A 15,085-nucleotide genomic window follows, 5' to 3' on the forward strand; every position below is an offset into this window, starting at 1 on the left:
CTTTCGCGGCTCTCGCCAAACCAGCCTGTTCAAATTTTCTCCCTCTTACAATAGAAGAAATGGAGGAATGTCCGGCGTTTCCGTGATATATGTGGGACTTAAAGAGTTATTTGTGGACGGGGCGACGTAAAGCAAAGAAAGAGAGATTCCTGGAGAGGGGCGCCTTCTCCAGCCAGCCAGCTTGTTCCTCAAGGGGGGCGAAAGGTGCCAACGATGCTGGTCATTGTGTACTCAGTGGCTTTTCGTGGGGCTTTTTGTTGTGCACTAGACAGGTTGTGTGAGCTCATGCGGAATGTATCGCTTTTTCTTGCATCAATGCGGTGGCGCTCCGGAGACCGCGATATCCGCTATGCTTGTAAGATTTTCACGGGAAATTAAACATAATATGACAGAAAAAGTAATCTGGGGAAGATTAAAACTTAAAGACGGGGGGGGGGGGGGAAGGGACAAAGAAGTAAAAGGTGAGAAGAGAAAGTAAGCATGCAAAACTAGAATGAAGGTTGGTTTGACCGAACAGAATAGGTGGTATTTGTACACACAACCTCGTACGTGCTCGATCAGCACTGAGGAGATATAGCAGCTGCAGCTGTTTTCAAAACGTCCGCTCTCCCTCCGCGGCAATATCCTAGACTCGTCCGTAAAAAAGAAAAAAAAGCTGGTGAGAACAGTGCCTCCGAATTCATTTTAGCATGACAGTGCAGCTTAAATAAACTCTTGATTAGATAATCTCCATTTTTGGGGGCAACCGAATGTTTGTAAAGTTTTGGATAGTGAGAGTGAGCATATTATTTAGAAAAAAATACGCAAAGAATGCTTAGCCATAGCATTCTTAGCTGATTTGCATGGCCCAAAAAGACCGAATATAAATAAGGTATTGTCGCAAATAAAAAAAACATCTGCAAAAGAATTCAATCAGCTGGCTGCATAGCAGGTGTTCCCTGACCGAGGTATTAAAGAAAAATATACAAATGTTCAGTTTCTAAGAATACCTGGCAAAAATCAAACACGGCATCAATCGAAAAATGCAATCGCTGCTCTACATTGTTGTTCATAACCCATGTTAAGCGAAAATAGAAATATAACGGCTGTTTCAAACCAGCATGCACCCGATAATTCGGTCGCCGAAATGTTTGCGCACGGAAATGTCCGTGCACGTCCGTACACCGAAATGTCCATACACCGAAATGCCCGTACACCGAAATGTCCTGCACCGAAATGTCCTACGCCCGGGGCGACGCTGTGCGCTTCTTTGGTAGAGCTCCCACGGCTTCTTGTGCAATTTTCACCGATACTGATGAAACCTCGAGCGTAGAGCTTCTATGACCTTAACTGTGTCCGACTAAGCTTCTAAAACGACGGTTCTTGGCCTCGCAGGGGTTGTTTGTGCGGTTTTAATGCAATTACTTGCATAAAAAATTTTAATCGATGCTCACCCCTTCCATCCATCCATTCATCCATCCCCCCGTCCTTCCATTAAACCGTCCGTCCGTGTGTCTTCTACCCAATTTCCTTCGTTAAATTTTTGCTTCCAAAGGTGTTAATTTCTGCCCTTTATAGGAATAATAAAGCATCCATTTCTTTCCCATATTTCAGCTAAAACAGAAAGGAACCAAATCAAAGCCGCAAACAATTTCAGATCTGACTAACTTGAAGGGAATCCCGGAGCATGGGACCATTTTTTCCGGAACCATTTTATCCGGGACCATTTTTTCCGGAATCATTTTTTCCGGACCATTTTTTTCGTTTCCGCCTCCACTCACATCCACGACTCCCGTGACATTCCTGGATAACAAGCTTCCTCGCTTTCTTCCATTAAACCAGCATATCTCAATAGGCTGTTGGGGACACAAATTGAACAGTCCAAAGCTGTGGCCTCGTTACAGTCCTCTTCGAGTTTTCGATGTCCGCATTACAGAATAGAGGTGCACAAGTGGCACTCCCCTCCGTTTACGGAGAGGCTGGTACCCGGGCCCCAGCCCGCCCCCCCCCCCCCCCCCCCACCCCCCGCACCCACTGCATCCCGCAGAGGCTTAGAAAACCAAGCGGTTTAAATAGTCATTACCATTCCAAACTCCTCAAACGCAGGCGGTTGTCATACATCTCCCCGTCGTTTAGCGCAAAAAAAAAACTGCAGGTACATTTGACACAAAATTTATGTAATTAACAGGCAGCAGCACCGGCGTTCATTTAGGTCGGAACGCTCGTTGGGTTGGTTTTACGGTATTAAGCGAAAAAAAGTGGCAGTGCCGGCACGCGCGGTAGGAAAAGCAAGCACACCAAGAACAGAACTCCCGCTGGCGCTGTTTTAGGCAGGGGGCACGCGAGCACAGCGGATGCGGGAAATTTGAATTGCACTGGGTGGTATCAGTGAGCGGAGTTAATAAAGGCATGTTTAGGGGCTAGTTGGTACAGTCTTGAATTCCATAATAACATGCGCTCCATATTTGGACGGGCGGATAACGGCGCTACACACCATTATGCCGAATAAATGCTCCGTACTTCCGTCAGCTTTCACGTTGAGTGAAACGGCTTTAATTTTTTCAATACTATACCTACATCATATAGTTCAGAATCAGAGCTACAGAGCATTCACCAAAAATTTGGCTTCGCCGCAACACACCTTTTCGACAAACGGGGTTTTCTTCAGATGGCAGCCTATAACAGCTCCGTCGTAATTACTTTAATGCTCTACCAGCGCATCACTTCGTCTATAGCATATATTCAGGCAAGGGTAATCCCCGCACAAAAGGCGGCAGTGAGCTACGTATTTTCTTGCACCAGTGAAAGCAGAGCCTCGGCAAGGGTCACGCAGTGCCATAGCGGCCGCCGCGAATATGAAAAGCACGTCACGTGGAAGGGAGTCACCAGAGATCCTTGATAACGCACTAAGGACTGGCATGCACAAAGCTCACCTGGCGCTCAAGTTTGTTAAGCCTCGACACTGCGGCTTGTAGTGACAGATGGCGCAGCAATGCAGATTTGGGCCGCTCCACCAAACACACCTTTAGCGCCCGACAGTACGTTCCCCAACGAGCGTCACTGTGGTAAAAATGAAGGGATTATACATGTTTTTAGCAGAAATAAGCACTACTTTTTTTGCAAAGTTCAGTGGTAATGCAAAGGCAACAGTGCCCTGAAAGTTGGTTTAAGGCATATAATGAACTTCATTCATTCATAATGCTTCTTGTTTCTTTTTTTCAGTTTCTCAGTTTCAACGTGTTAGAGAATCCAAGCAGGCCGGTGCCCTTACCTAGTTTGGTAACCATGGAAACAAACTCGTGTGTCGTCGAAGCCAAAACCTTTCAGTGTCCAGCCGGTAGTTGGGGTGCACGCAGTCATGTGCTCGCGTTTTTGCCGTTGCTCGGGCTCCTCAACCGACCAGGGTAGACAGAGTGACTTCCCGTGCTCTTTTGCACGGAGCTCCCCCAGCAGTGGAGGCGTCCCCGGCACGAAGAAGCGAAACCCTGCAGGCTCCAGTCTTTGAACTGGCGGAGTATGAAGGCGGGCTGGCGTGAAATCGTGAGGTCAGTGAAGCTTTGTACTGCCCAACTCGAGGATAAGAAGTACGTGATTAATTCTTGCAAGAAATTCGGTTAAAAGTTCATGGCTCGAAGGACGACGTCTTTTGCCGCTGTCCTGTTCAGTGATTCTGATCCGATGGTGTCAATGAACTTTGGTATTGCCCCATCTGGCTCACCTGCAACCAACCACCAGGGACATCAGCCAGTACGCTTCACTACCTGGCTGGGGAACCTCAGCTCTAAAAAAATTCCAGTTCCGGTGCCGAAGCTGAATTTGCTCGGGGACAGGGTTCATCACAAATTTTGAGGAGTCTTCTCAGGCCGTGATAATGATATTTTTTTTGTCAGTACCTAAAATTGATTTATAACAACAAAACATGCAATTTCGCCACGTAGAGTGAAATGTTTTTTTTACAAGCTAAATTTCCCTAGCCTATCCCTGTCCTCTGCCTGTGTCTTTTAAGGCGCTAGTGCATAGGGTGATAACACTGGACCAGGAGTCCCCATCCGGACGTAGATTATGAAAACTTCAATGTCAACTTCCCCGTTAACCGAACCTACTGCACCAAGCCCTTCGACATCAAAGCATTCAGAACGGCTTCAACATAGACAAATTATGCTGCTTAGATCTCTGCTGCATTGTGAAACGGTAAAGTTATTCAAATGTTTTGTAAGGAGTTTCTTTATCACGCTTGTATTGAAGGGAAAATATTCAAACTAAACGATTCAAGCTAGCCAAAATGCCTAATTTGAACTACGGACCATCCCCACGTACTGAGAACACATTATGCGCAGCCTGACTGTGATCAGCTTGGGTGCCCCGCTTACGCGGCTTGAAAGGACCCCCTCCGTCCTGCTTCATCGTATGCGCCCATTTGTCTTTACTATAAACCGCATTTATCTATTAATATTTACACTATAAGGACATATCTATGAAAAGCCTTACATTCTAATCCAGTACGCGCCCAACTTTCATGCTAAACTCAAAATAAAAAGATTTATTTGCTTTGTAATGTATCTGCATCATCTTGTACAAAATTTTTGCTTTTATAGTGCAGCAGCGAGCGTCAGCGAGTCACTTTACCACTTAAGTTACAAGGCTTAGTACTCGCCGTAGGTAAAGAATAGTCATGAACTAGATCGGTAGCATTGAGCCTATGACTATGACTTTTATAAAAATATCTACCTCCTTTGCATTGCTGCCTCCATACAAAGTTAAATAGATATTCGAGTATGGTAGATCCATTCAGCTACCACAGAAGTGTTCTTCTGACACATTTTGCCGGGCTTTCAATATTGTGATTTGTCCTTAAGGTAAGCCATGCAGTAAACAATGCTTTTTTTCGTAGGGTTATAGAAATGTAGTTGCATAGCTTTTATTCCCCGTGCGACATTTTTAGTTGTACATGAGTTTTCACTAGTTGGTATTTGTTTTAACTGAAATACGCAGGAGTATTCTCGAGCCTAGCTGGCCGGTAGGACCTTTTCCTAATTTTCAGGAAATATCTACATAAATTTAGGATGCTGTTTACTTAGAAATGAACAGCAGAGCCAAAATAACACATGGCGTGTCGTTCTTGCTCGCAGGCAGCGATTTACCGCATCAGCCTGTGGAAAGGCGCTGATGAGCCAAACTGGACACAAAAAGGTGTGCACCTTTTGCTTGATCCGAAGAACCTAGCGGGGTTCGGCCCATATAGTATGGTAAAATGAATGAAGCGGATGCAGGCCGTAGCAACACAAATGTGCTGACGAATCTTGGCTGCGGACGTCATGCTGTGGAGCGGTGTGGACATTCAAGGGGAAAGCCTTAAAGTGCCGCATTCGGCGAAAAAAATGAGATAAAACGCGCTAACAAGACGATGACGAAGAGAGAATACACAAGCACAAGCGCGAACTTTCAACAGAATGTATTTCGGAAAGAACCCCTTTTATACACTTGCTCTCACCACAAGGAAGTATCGCGCATGCGCACGTTTACACATCTCGTAAAAAAACAAATTTCTTTTTCGGACAATGATACAGAAGGCGTGCTTATGCAGTTTGCTTTTAAGCGATCTATCATATCTGCTTCTATGATTTCGCGAGGTATTTTTTCTCTGTTTTTCCTGATTACAACACATTTTTGAAAATCCGCTTCACACCCCCCTTCCCACTCGCACGTGCTGCAGTGGTGCGCCAGCCATCCGCTACTCCCATTCCTCACATTAGCGCAGTGTTCACGAAGCCTATCGTTCAAGCAGCGCCCCGTCTGCCCTATGTACCGTTTTCCACATGAAAGGGGTATTTCATAGACAACATTTCCCACGCATTTGACATATTTAGTATCGTGCTTTTTGGCACATTGGAGGGGAGGTTTTCTAAAAGGATAGCTGGCTTTACACAGTTTAGTCAATTTGTCCGGCGCAGAAAACACAACTTTGATATTGGCTCGCCCGCCAATTTTCTTTAGATTGTGGGAGACACCGTGCAAATACGGTATAACGGCGAATACGGTATAACGGCGATTGCCCTGTTCTTGCAAGAGAAATTGGGCCTTTTGAGATTTAATAATCCGTTTCTCGTTAGGAATTCTGAAAAGATTTTAGATTTTTTACAGTCACAACCCCCTAAAGGACTTTGTGCCTTTTCACTGGACATGAAGGACCTATATTATTCTCTGCCACAGGATAAACTGCTTTATTTTATTGAAGAATACATTGATGAGTTCGGTTCTGTGGCCTTTCAAAATGCTGCTGGGGTCTCGGTTAGCGGTTTTTTAGAGCTTTTATCATTTTACCTGCGTTCCACTTACATTGAGTACGATGGTAAGCCGTGTCTTCAGAGAGAAGGAATTTGCATTGGTTCATGCATTGCCCCCATTCTTAGCGACTTGTTTTTATCTAAACTAGACAATGGTGTTGCCGGCTTCTTTGACAAAATGAAGGTGATTCGTGTCTTTCGCTTTGTTGATGATTTTTTGTTCCTTGTCGATTGCAAATTTGATGTGCTGGAATCTTGTGCCCTTGAAGTGTTAACCATAGTCAAAGGACATTTTAAACCGCTTAGATTTACCTATGAACTTCCTGTTAACCAGACCATCCAGTTCCTTGACATCAATTTAACTTTTAACCCGGATCATACTTGTTGGACTTATCAGCCGCGGAGCAATAAGCCCCTCCTACCTTACCATTCAGCGCATACAAAATTGGTGAAAAGAGGTATTGCAAGCATGTGTTTCTCGAATGCAATCAAAAAATCATGTGCCCATACCATGACTAAAAGCCTTAGTCAACAGTCGCAAAGACTGTCCACAGTCTGGTTATCCAGTCCACGTGCAGATTTCGGTTGCTGAGTCCCTCCTAAAAAAGATACGTGCCGCAACGCGGGAGGAACCAATCGCAGCAACAAACAGCCGCCCAAAATTCGCCGTTATACCGTATTTGCACGGTGTCTCCCACAATCTAAAGAAAATTGGCGGGCGAGCCAATATCAAAGTTGTGTTTTCTGCGCCGGACAAATTGACTAAACTGTGTAAAGCCAGCAATCCTTTTAGAAAACCTCCCCTCCAATGTGCCAAAAAGCACGATACTAAATATGTCAAATGCGTGGGAAATGTTGTCTATGAAATACCCCTTTCATGTGGAAAACGGTACATAGGGCAGACGGGGCGTTGCTTGAACGATAGGCTTCGTGAACACTGCGCTAATGTGAGGAATGGGAGTAGCGGATGGCTGGCGCACCACTGCAGCACGTGAGAGTGGGAAGGGGGGTGTGAAGCGGATTTTCAAAAATGTGTTGTAATCAGGAAAAACAGAGAAAAAATAACTCGCGAAATCATAGAAGCAGATATGATAGATCGCTTAAAAGCAAACTGCGTAAGCACGCCTTCTGTATCATTGTCCGAAAAAGAAATTTGTTTTTTACGAGATGTGTAAACGTGCGCATGCGCGATACTTCCTTGTGGTGAGAGCAAGTGTAGAAAAGGGGTTCTTTCCGAAATACATTCTGTTGAAAGTTCGCGCTTGTGCTTGTGTATTCTCTCTTCGTCCTCGTCTTGTTAGCGCGTTTTATCTCATTATGTGTCACCAACAGGCCCAAACCTCGCCCCTCTTGGCGAAAAAAACGTCCTCGTCGTCGCTGTTATTCTTGTTCTTGCTGTTGTTGTGGTCCGGTCAAGATTAATGCCGTCGCTATAAAGAGTGAATAAAAAATACTGCAGATTACATATACGTTCGGTATAAAGGTTTGCGCCTGGATAGCAATTTTTTGAAGGCGACAAAGAGTTTTGGAACGGAGTTGCTGCATTTACCGCCTATGATCTCGAAGTACTGAACGTCAACTAAGAAAGACTAACCGAAAGAAGTTTTAATATTCGCGGTACAGCAAAGACACGTGCCATATACCCTTGTAGAGCTTCAAATCTGGGCGTCAGAGGTTTCGGCTGCGGGTGTTCGTGAGTTAGAGGGAAAAGGCAAAAGTACAGTGCGAAACACCCTTGTCTATAACACTGAGTTCAAATTCAAGTGGTTACCTATCAAAAGTGCGGACTCGAACTTGTCACAAAAGACGTTGAGGTCAAAACATATGGTCAAGACTTCCGAATGACACGATAGTTTTCTTCAAATGTTTTTCGACCGAGGCAAGATAATGCTATAAGAATGAAACCTGTGTTATAGATAAGGGTGTTGCCCTCTGTACCAGTGTTTCAGTTCTCATCCCTAGCGTCATAGACAAGCTAAACGTTTTCGGTCTTTGTTAAGAAAGGCAGAGAAGAAATTCATGGCGTGAGAAATGGTGGAAATTTAGAAAAAAAAACGGGGTAAACTGTTCATGTGGCGCTCAGCTATGGACCCCGAAATCCAGATCTGTCTCAATCACCCGAAGCTTAACTTCAGGGGACAAGCGGGTCAGCTAGGGCTATCTTTCAAGTTTTCATAGAAGTTGCGTTGTTCTCCTCGAACCATATTTTTCGGCACGACCGCGTTGCGTGGAAGAGACTGGAAGTTTAACCGCCTTTACCAGAGCTTCAGTGGATGTGGGATGTTTCCTGCCGCGCCTATCTTTAATTGGGGATATATGTCCGGTTCTGCTACGAACACGTGCCTATATTCTATATATTCGCCTGTCCAGATTTTGTTGCAGGCACTCCTTTTTTGCTAGGAGAGGGGCTTCTCTGATTGCTTCAAGGGTGTTTTGAAGACCCAAATGGAGCCGATCTCTGTTAGACTAACGTGCTTACCTTTTGCTGTAATTTTTTATGTTGTGGGTAAATTTTCACGTCTAAATTTTTCTAAAATTACCATGCATTAAAGAACAAAAGTGGCTGAAGCTTAGTCGGTAAGATGAAGGGCTGTCGATACGTTTCTTTAATAGGGTCCAGGTTCAATTCCTGGCGGTTCCAGTAATTTCTTTTATTTAGCCTGGCATTTTCTGCTGACGCGGACACAAAAATGTCCGTAGAGGTACACTGCTCCACAGTAAAAAAAAATGCGTTTCACGACGGAGGCAACGGCGGCTGCCAACCTGACAAATCCTCTCCTGTTTCTCTCTCTTTTAGGCTGAAACTGCGGCTAGAGGCGCTGGCGTCTGACACGATGTAGGAACCCTACATGTTCGCCCTTTCATGCCTGGAAGCACGCACATGTAAGCAATCTAACACTGTCTACCACGCCAGCCCAAGCCCGGCCATAAGGGCCGCGGTGTTGCCTGTCTTTTAAGGTTCTCCTTTTGCCTCGTTTCAGTTCGTCTTATTTTGTGTTCAGTTAACGGTCGTAGCGACTGCTATGGGTTAAGGTGTCCAGTCACACGGTACTGTTGCGTGGCAATTTGCACGCAAATAGAAATAAAGCAGCCAGGTGTCTCCTTTCACGAGGTTCCCGCTGACATTGGCACACGGAAACGACGATTCTGAAGTGAGTTACTCTCATAGATGTCAGCAATTTTCATAAACACATCCACCTGAACTATTCTGCGGCTCACCAGTTCACGGCAGCAAATGACCAGACACTGGAATGGCTTGAACTTGTGTTCCTTATAGAGGACCTCAAAGATTACAACTGGACAAGGAATTTACTGAGCAAGAAAACTTATCATCTCTTTGTAGTCACAGAAGAATAAAATGTTGCGTATTTCCTTTTTTTTTACTAATCGAGAAGATGCATTCATCCTCCGCTGCTACACTCTCTCACACTGGGGCTCTTCGATTTATTCGCACCACGGACACCCCATTCGAGCAATCTGGCATTCGCTTTTCACACATTTTTTCGGAGTGGGATGTCCTCGAACCATCCGCCGTGAGAATGAAACTAAAATCGCAGAGCCCCACTCGCCGCTCACCTACCCCCTCCTCCCTTCAATCCTCCTACAAAGCCCGCGCTCTCACTGTATTTTCGGGTTATGCCACGTCGCGTTCAGAAGGGGCCTTCAGTTTTTCTTTTCATTTAATCTCCGGTCGGCTGCTCTGGACGCGCACGAATGTCAGTAGTTCTTTTTCCGCGCGTATCGACGCGCCGCTTAAAGGGGTCCTGAAATGCCTTCCGCCGATGCATGGATGTACATGTAACCAAATAAAGCAATGTATTAGCAATCTCCTCCTGCAAGAATTTTGTTAAAGCGATGAGTATTAGTTGAGAAATCGTAAATCAAAAACCGCGAATTATCGTCGCGCCGTATTTCCTCCTCCTTTCAACTGTTTCTTCGCTGTTGGCCTCCCCTCCCATGATGCTCCGCTCCTCAGCGGTGACGTACTTCCGCTATTGCGCTCCCACAGACTGCCGTCTGCTACGGGCCAGCTCTTTCGGCTTTTTCATCTCTGTAGACACCATGGACACAGGCTGGAAAAGCGAACGAATGACCTGGCCGCATGTGTGCGGCCTGGCCTTGCCCTTTCGCGGTGTACGTAGCTGCAGGGCTGTAGTTGGTATCGGCGGCGAACTCGCAGCCGCGTGGGGAGAATCGTGCGCTCGTTCCCTTTGGTGCACCGCGCACTGTTTATCCAAAAAGCGCGGTCTCAGATGTGGCCCCGCTGGTGCCGGGTGTTATTTTGCGGTGGTTGTAATTCCTACTACCGGCGGCATGTGAAAAAAGACATTTTCAACCGACACAGAACCCGTGCACAAAACGCGCCGGATCGGATCGCTTTATCAGCGGCGATGAACGTGAAGGCGAAGAGCAAACCAACGCTGCACTCGATCAGCGAGAACCCGTGTTCTGACAAGCTGCACCCATGTGTTGCATTCAACACTGACGAGAAAGCGTTTGTTTGCAGTTGTTTGGATAGTCGTAAAATGTCCAAACACTCCGGCACTCCGCTAGCAGATCAGCCGGCGAGACATTTCGGAAAACATTTGACAGATGGCGCCGTATGCATTAGTGTGTCGCTACGCAAAACTGATGAGACGCTCTACTAAAACTCCCATCGCGGTGTCACGTAGCGGGACGCAAAAATTTAGCGTTTAGCGTATGCAAAGGCCACAAACGCTGTACTAAAACTCTATTAGCAGCAAAATAGCGTGCGTATGTGAAACCGCTTGCGTTTACAAAGCTGCACGCCGAGCGCGTACGTTTCAAACCTAGTGACATCGTTTAAATACACTGGCAAGCACAGTGTAACGTAGTCAGATATCAACCGTATGCTCAGGCGACAAGCAAGAGCTTGTTTTATGTGGGGCGGAGATTGCGCATAAAGGCCCGTTCGCACTTGCGACGAAAGCGAGTGAGAGCGGCAGGAATTCCGTCGCTTTGTCGCGCGACGATCGTTTTTGTCGAATGGTCGGGACAAATTTTGGTTGCGCGACAGAATTCCCGTCGCTTTCGCTCGCTTTCGTCGCAAGCGGGAATGGAAAGTTCTGCCGCTGCCGTCTGCTACGCAGCTCGGAGGTAACCGCGCGATCTGCTCGGGCCGGATGAACGCGCACACTCCCGCACGGCAGCGCCCCAAGTGGCAGACGGCCGCGTACATCGCTCCCGGCGCCCGCCTGGAGCCCGCCCTCGGCACACTAGCCAGTATATTTCAGGCACTATAATGGAGGAAAAATTTTTTGCTTCCGATGAACCTAGTTCTTTGCCCCTGTGTTTTTAAATACTTGAAGTGGTTAGCACGTCGTCCTCACGCAGCTCTGTATCGTCGTAGCATCGCTGATTGTCCGAACGAAGCTTGCAGCTAAGCCAATGCAGCGACCGAAGCTGTGTGTGCACATGTGTGTGTGTGTGCATCGCCTCCTGTGTGTTGTGGACGCGTTCGTTTCGCGATGAAATGCGACATTGTACTTCTGCGGGTGCATAGTGCTTCCAATGGTCTGGATTATCTTTCTCGAACGACGTACCACTCAACCTCGCATGGGGTATGTGCAGTGTGCCTGGCTAAAAGCCTTCTCGCTTGCGCGCCAGAGTTGTGACTTGCTGCTCGTCCCCGCAAACCGGGTGTGAGGTGAGTGCCGTATTTACGACGGGCAGGAGGAAGCAACTCATCGTCTGTCAATCGCGGTTCAGACTTGCAACGCATGTTGTGACGTTGCGTTCGTTCGAAACGCATCTCTGGATTGTTTTGAAGTTGAATAAAATGTACGCGTCAAACCCGGGCATTCGGCTCAGGGCGTTCTCTGCGATTGCACCAAAGAAGTGCCACGGGACTTTCTTTATGGTACGTACTCACGTAAGATAAAATCCACGTCGTGTTATGGCCGTGTTGCATTCAATACAAACGGTTAAGCGTTTGTTTACACTTGTTTCGTTTGTCGTAAAATGTCAAAGCACTCCGGCACTCCGCTGGCAGATCAGCCGGCGAGCCGACGCTGAGCAGACGACTCATCTCTTTGCCGGAAGTGCGTGAAAAAGCCGCCCAATAGCAGGATGTCTAGCTCATGACGAACATCTGGGAATCGATGATGTAGACATGTGAAGATGGCGGCGTCCAAAAACACGAAGGAAAGGGTGAGAAAAAAGCGACAAACTTTGCAACAAAAGTGTGAGCTTTCCGCTGCGCGTAAAAGAGTAATACTTGGCACAGGTGACGTTGGCGACCCAATCTATCGATTGCGCTAGTTCATTTAGTGTGCTCAAAATGCCTTTCAGGGCCCCTTTAATGAGGGGTGCCAGATCGACCATTTTCTCGGGATGGGCACCTCTGGCACCACGAGAGCTGCCAGAACCGCCAGAAAGTTGTTTATCTGACCACGGCCACTCGATAGGGAAAGATCGAGTGGCGGTGTCCTGGCCAGCGGGCAAGAGATCTCCGAAAGCCGTAAATGGGAGACGGTGCGCACTGACCAGCAGTCTTAGCAGTGGCATTAATGGCTGTGTGGCTATTGATGTGCAGACTAAAGATTTCGGGTTCACCTAGCCCACAAAAAACTATTGAAAATACGCACCTGGGCTTTCCCTACAGCGACGATGCCTGCCACACGCTTGGGAGAGCAGCCAAAGTTAGTCAGACGTCAGTGCTGCCGCGTGGCGGACGAGCTCACCATGATGGCCGTCTCTCTCCAATGGGTGACCGGTTGAACTGCCAGGTATCTTTTTAAAGGAGGCATTGGGCAGGCTTTCACCTGGTGATACTTACGCATTCTTAAGCGCCCCGAGGAATTTTAAGTGAAGAGCACTTTGGGCGCTTGCCTTGTCGTCCTAGCTCGCTCGCAGGAACAAAGCGTATCGCCACGGCGTTACGGTGTAGCCTGTCGCGGTCCCTTCGCCGCGGCGTAACCTAGAGCGTTCGAAAGCCAAGCGGCTATGCAAGGATATACGTAACGTGAGCTAACGTTCAGCTGGTTATTCTTAGCTCTCCTGGTTGTCTAAGATTAGCTGATTTTGATTAGCTGATTATCCTTATTTGATTATCGTAATCCGATCTAAATCCAATCCGTATCCACTCCGCATCCAATCCAATGCAAAAACAATCCAATCCAAGCCAATCCAATCCAATCCTCCCGCTTGCGCAGCACGGCTCTCCAGGAGCTACGAGAAACTGGTTAACCTCGGCCAGTGTAGCCAATTCAATCAAATCCAATCCAAGTGACGCTGTTTTCCGACAAGCATATCGGGCCAGAAGATGCGTCACCCTGATTGGTCCATTTAAGCAAAGCTGATTGGTCAGTTTACAAACGGATGTGACGTAACTTATGTTGGCATTTTTTTGCTTACTGCCTTTTTTTCGAAATGGCGTGGATGTCGATCGCAACTGCTTCAAGCGGTGAAAATAGTTCTTGCTGCTCTGTATGCGTGTTCTCGCGTCAAAAAAACATGCTTCAACACGAGGAGAACGTGCACCGGGCAACTTGGACGCCGAGGTTGTAGTGCTGCAGTCTTTCGGCGGCGCTGGAGGTAAGGAAACGGACAAGTTTGCAAGACGCCTTGTGTAGTGCTGGGGTCATTGCTTACTGTCGTGCGAAGTGTCCATGAGTAGAGCTGAATGCATTGAACTGTAGATATGAGCTGACGTATATTTGTTATTTCATCGAGTAAACGTTATTAATGTGTGAAAGTAACAACTGTCATGTTTCATCTTTTGCTCCGTTTCCGATTTATATTAGGCCTACCCTGTTAGCGTGGTACTACTCCTCGCTAGTGACAGCTGCGCGTTGATGCAACGCAATTTGATACATGTTTCACTCTGCTACCTACGCGCACACGAGATGGCTTGGCTTCCGAGAACCTTTTTTTTTCACAATGTCAAGACGAGTATACCCAGTTCGAAGCCCACCTGTGACGTTTGTTATGACCGTACTAGCGTGTGAAATATTGTCACGGTGTCTCAATTCGAGCTTGTAATGTATCCCCAGCCTGAACGGGCGCAATAAAGCCTAATTTTCATCTGTTCAGATGAGAAGCGGCACAAATATCGCGCAGTTGCTGTCGCATTTAAATATAAACCCCTAATGCTCCTACTGCAGTTGACTCACTACAGTTGCACTGTTCTTGTGTTTTGGCTTTAATGTTAATAGTTGCCACGCATGCGGAGGCGTTATACGCAACGCACATTCTGCCTTTTCTATGGCTTGCAGTCATTGGCTGTCATTAGGCAGCATGATGTATTGTGTTCATAGTGTCCCAGTTACCTGTAATAAAAATTACCATTGTGCTTGGGCCCTGTCTAATGCATCTGTATACCTTTTCTTTCTTTGCCGTTGCAGATATAGACAAGGAAGGCCGGTGCTTATGCTTAGTGAAACAGGAAGCTGGGGTACCTCAAGCATTGCCGGCGGTAGGTTACCAGCATATAGCTGCCACAGGTCAAAAGTGGCTGAACCCGGACAGTTTATGCAAAGAAGCACGTTTGATAAGTGGGAACCTGTGAGGCTGACAAGACCTCTCTTTCTCTGGCCTTCATAACCTTTACTGAGGGCATTATTTACACTTTCAGGGCTTCTATTTAAGCATCACATCAAAAGCACCATTATGGGCTCAATAGAGGCAAGACTCCTGCTGAAAGAGCAGGGAATTGCAAAGAAGCTTGAGAAGGGTGTGCCTATCAGCACTATTATGTACAGGATCAGTGTAAGCTTATCCGTAAAGACGACGACATATCTCCTACGGAATACAGCCTGTCGCACAGCATTCGGCGCGACTTCAACCATTTCTCTCCAGAA

The sequence above is a fragment of the Haemaphysalis longicornis genome, unplaced genomic scaffold, assembly GCF_048455015.1.
Source record: "Haemaphysalis longicornis isolate Haplotype H1 unplaced genomic scaffold, Haemaphysalis longicornis Haplotype H1 scaffold_1, whole genome shotgun sequence".
NCBI classification, from domain to species: domain Eukaryota; kingdom Metazoa; phylum Arthropoda; class Arachnida; order Ixodida; family Ixodidae; genus Haemaphysalis; species Haemaphysalis longicornis.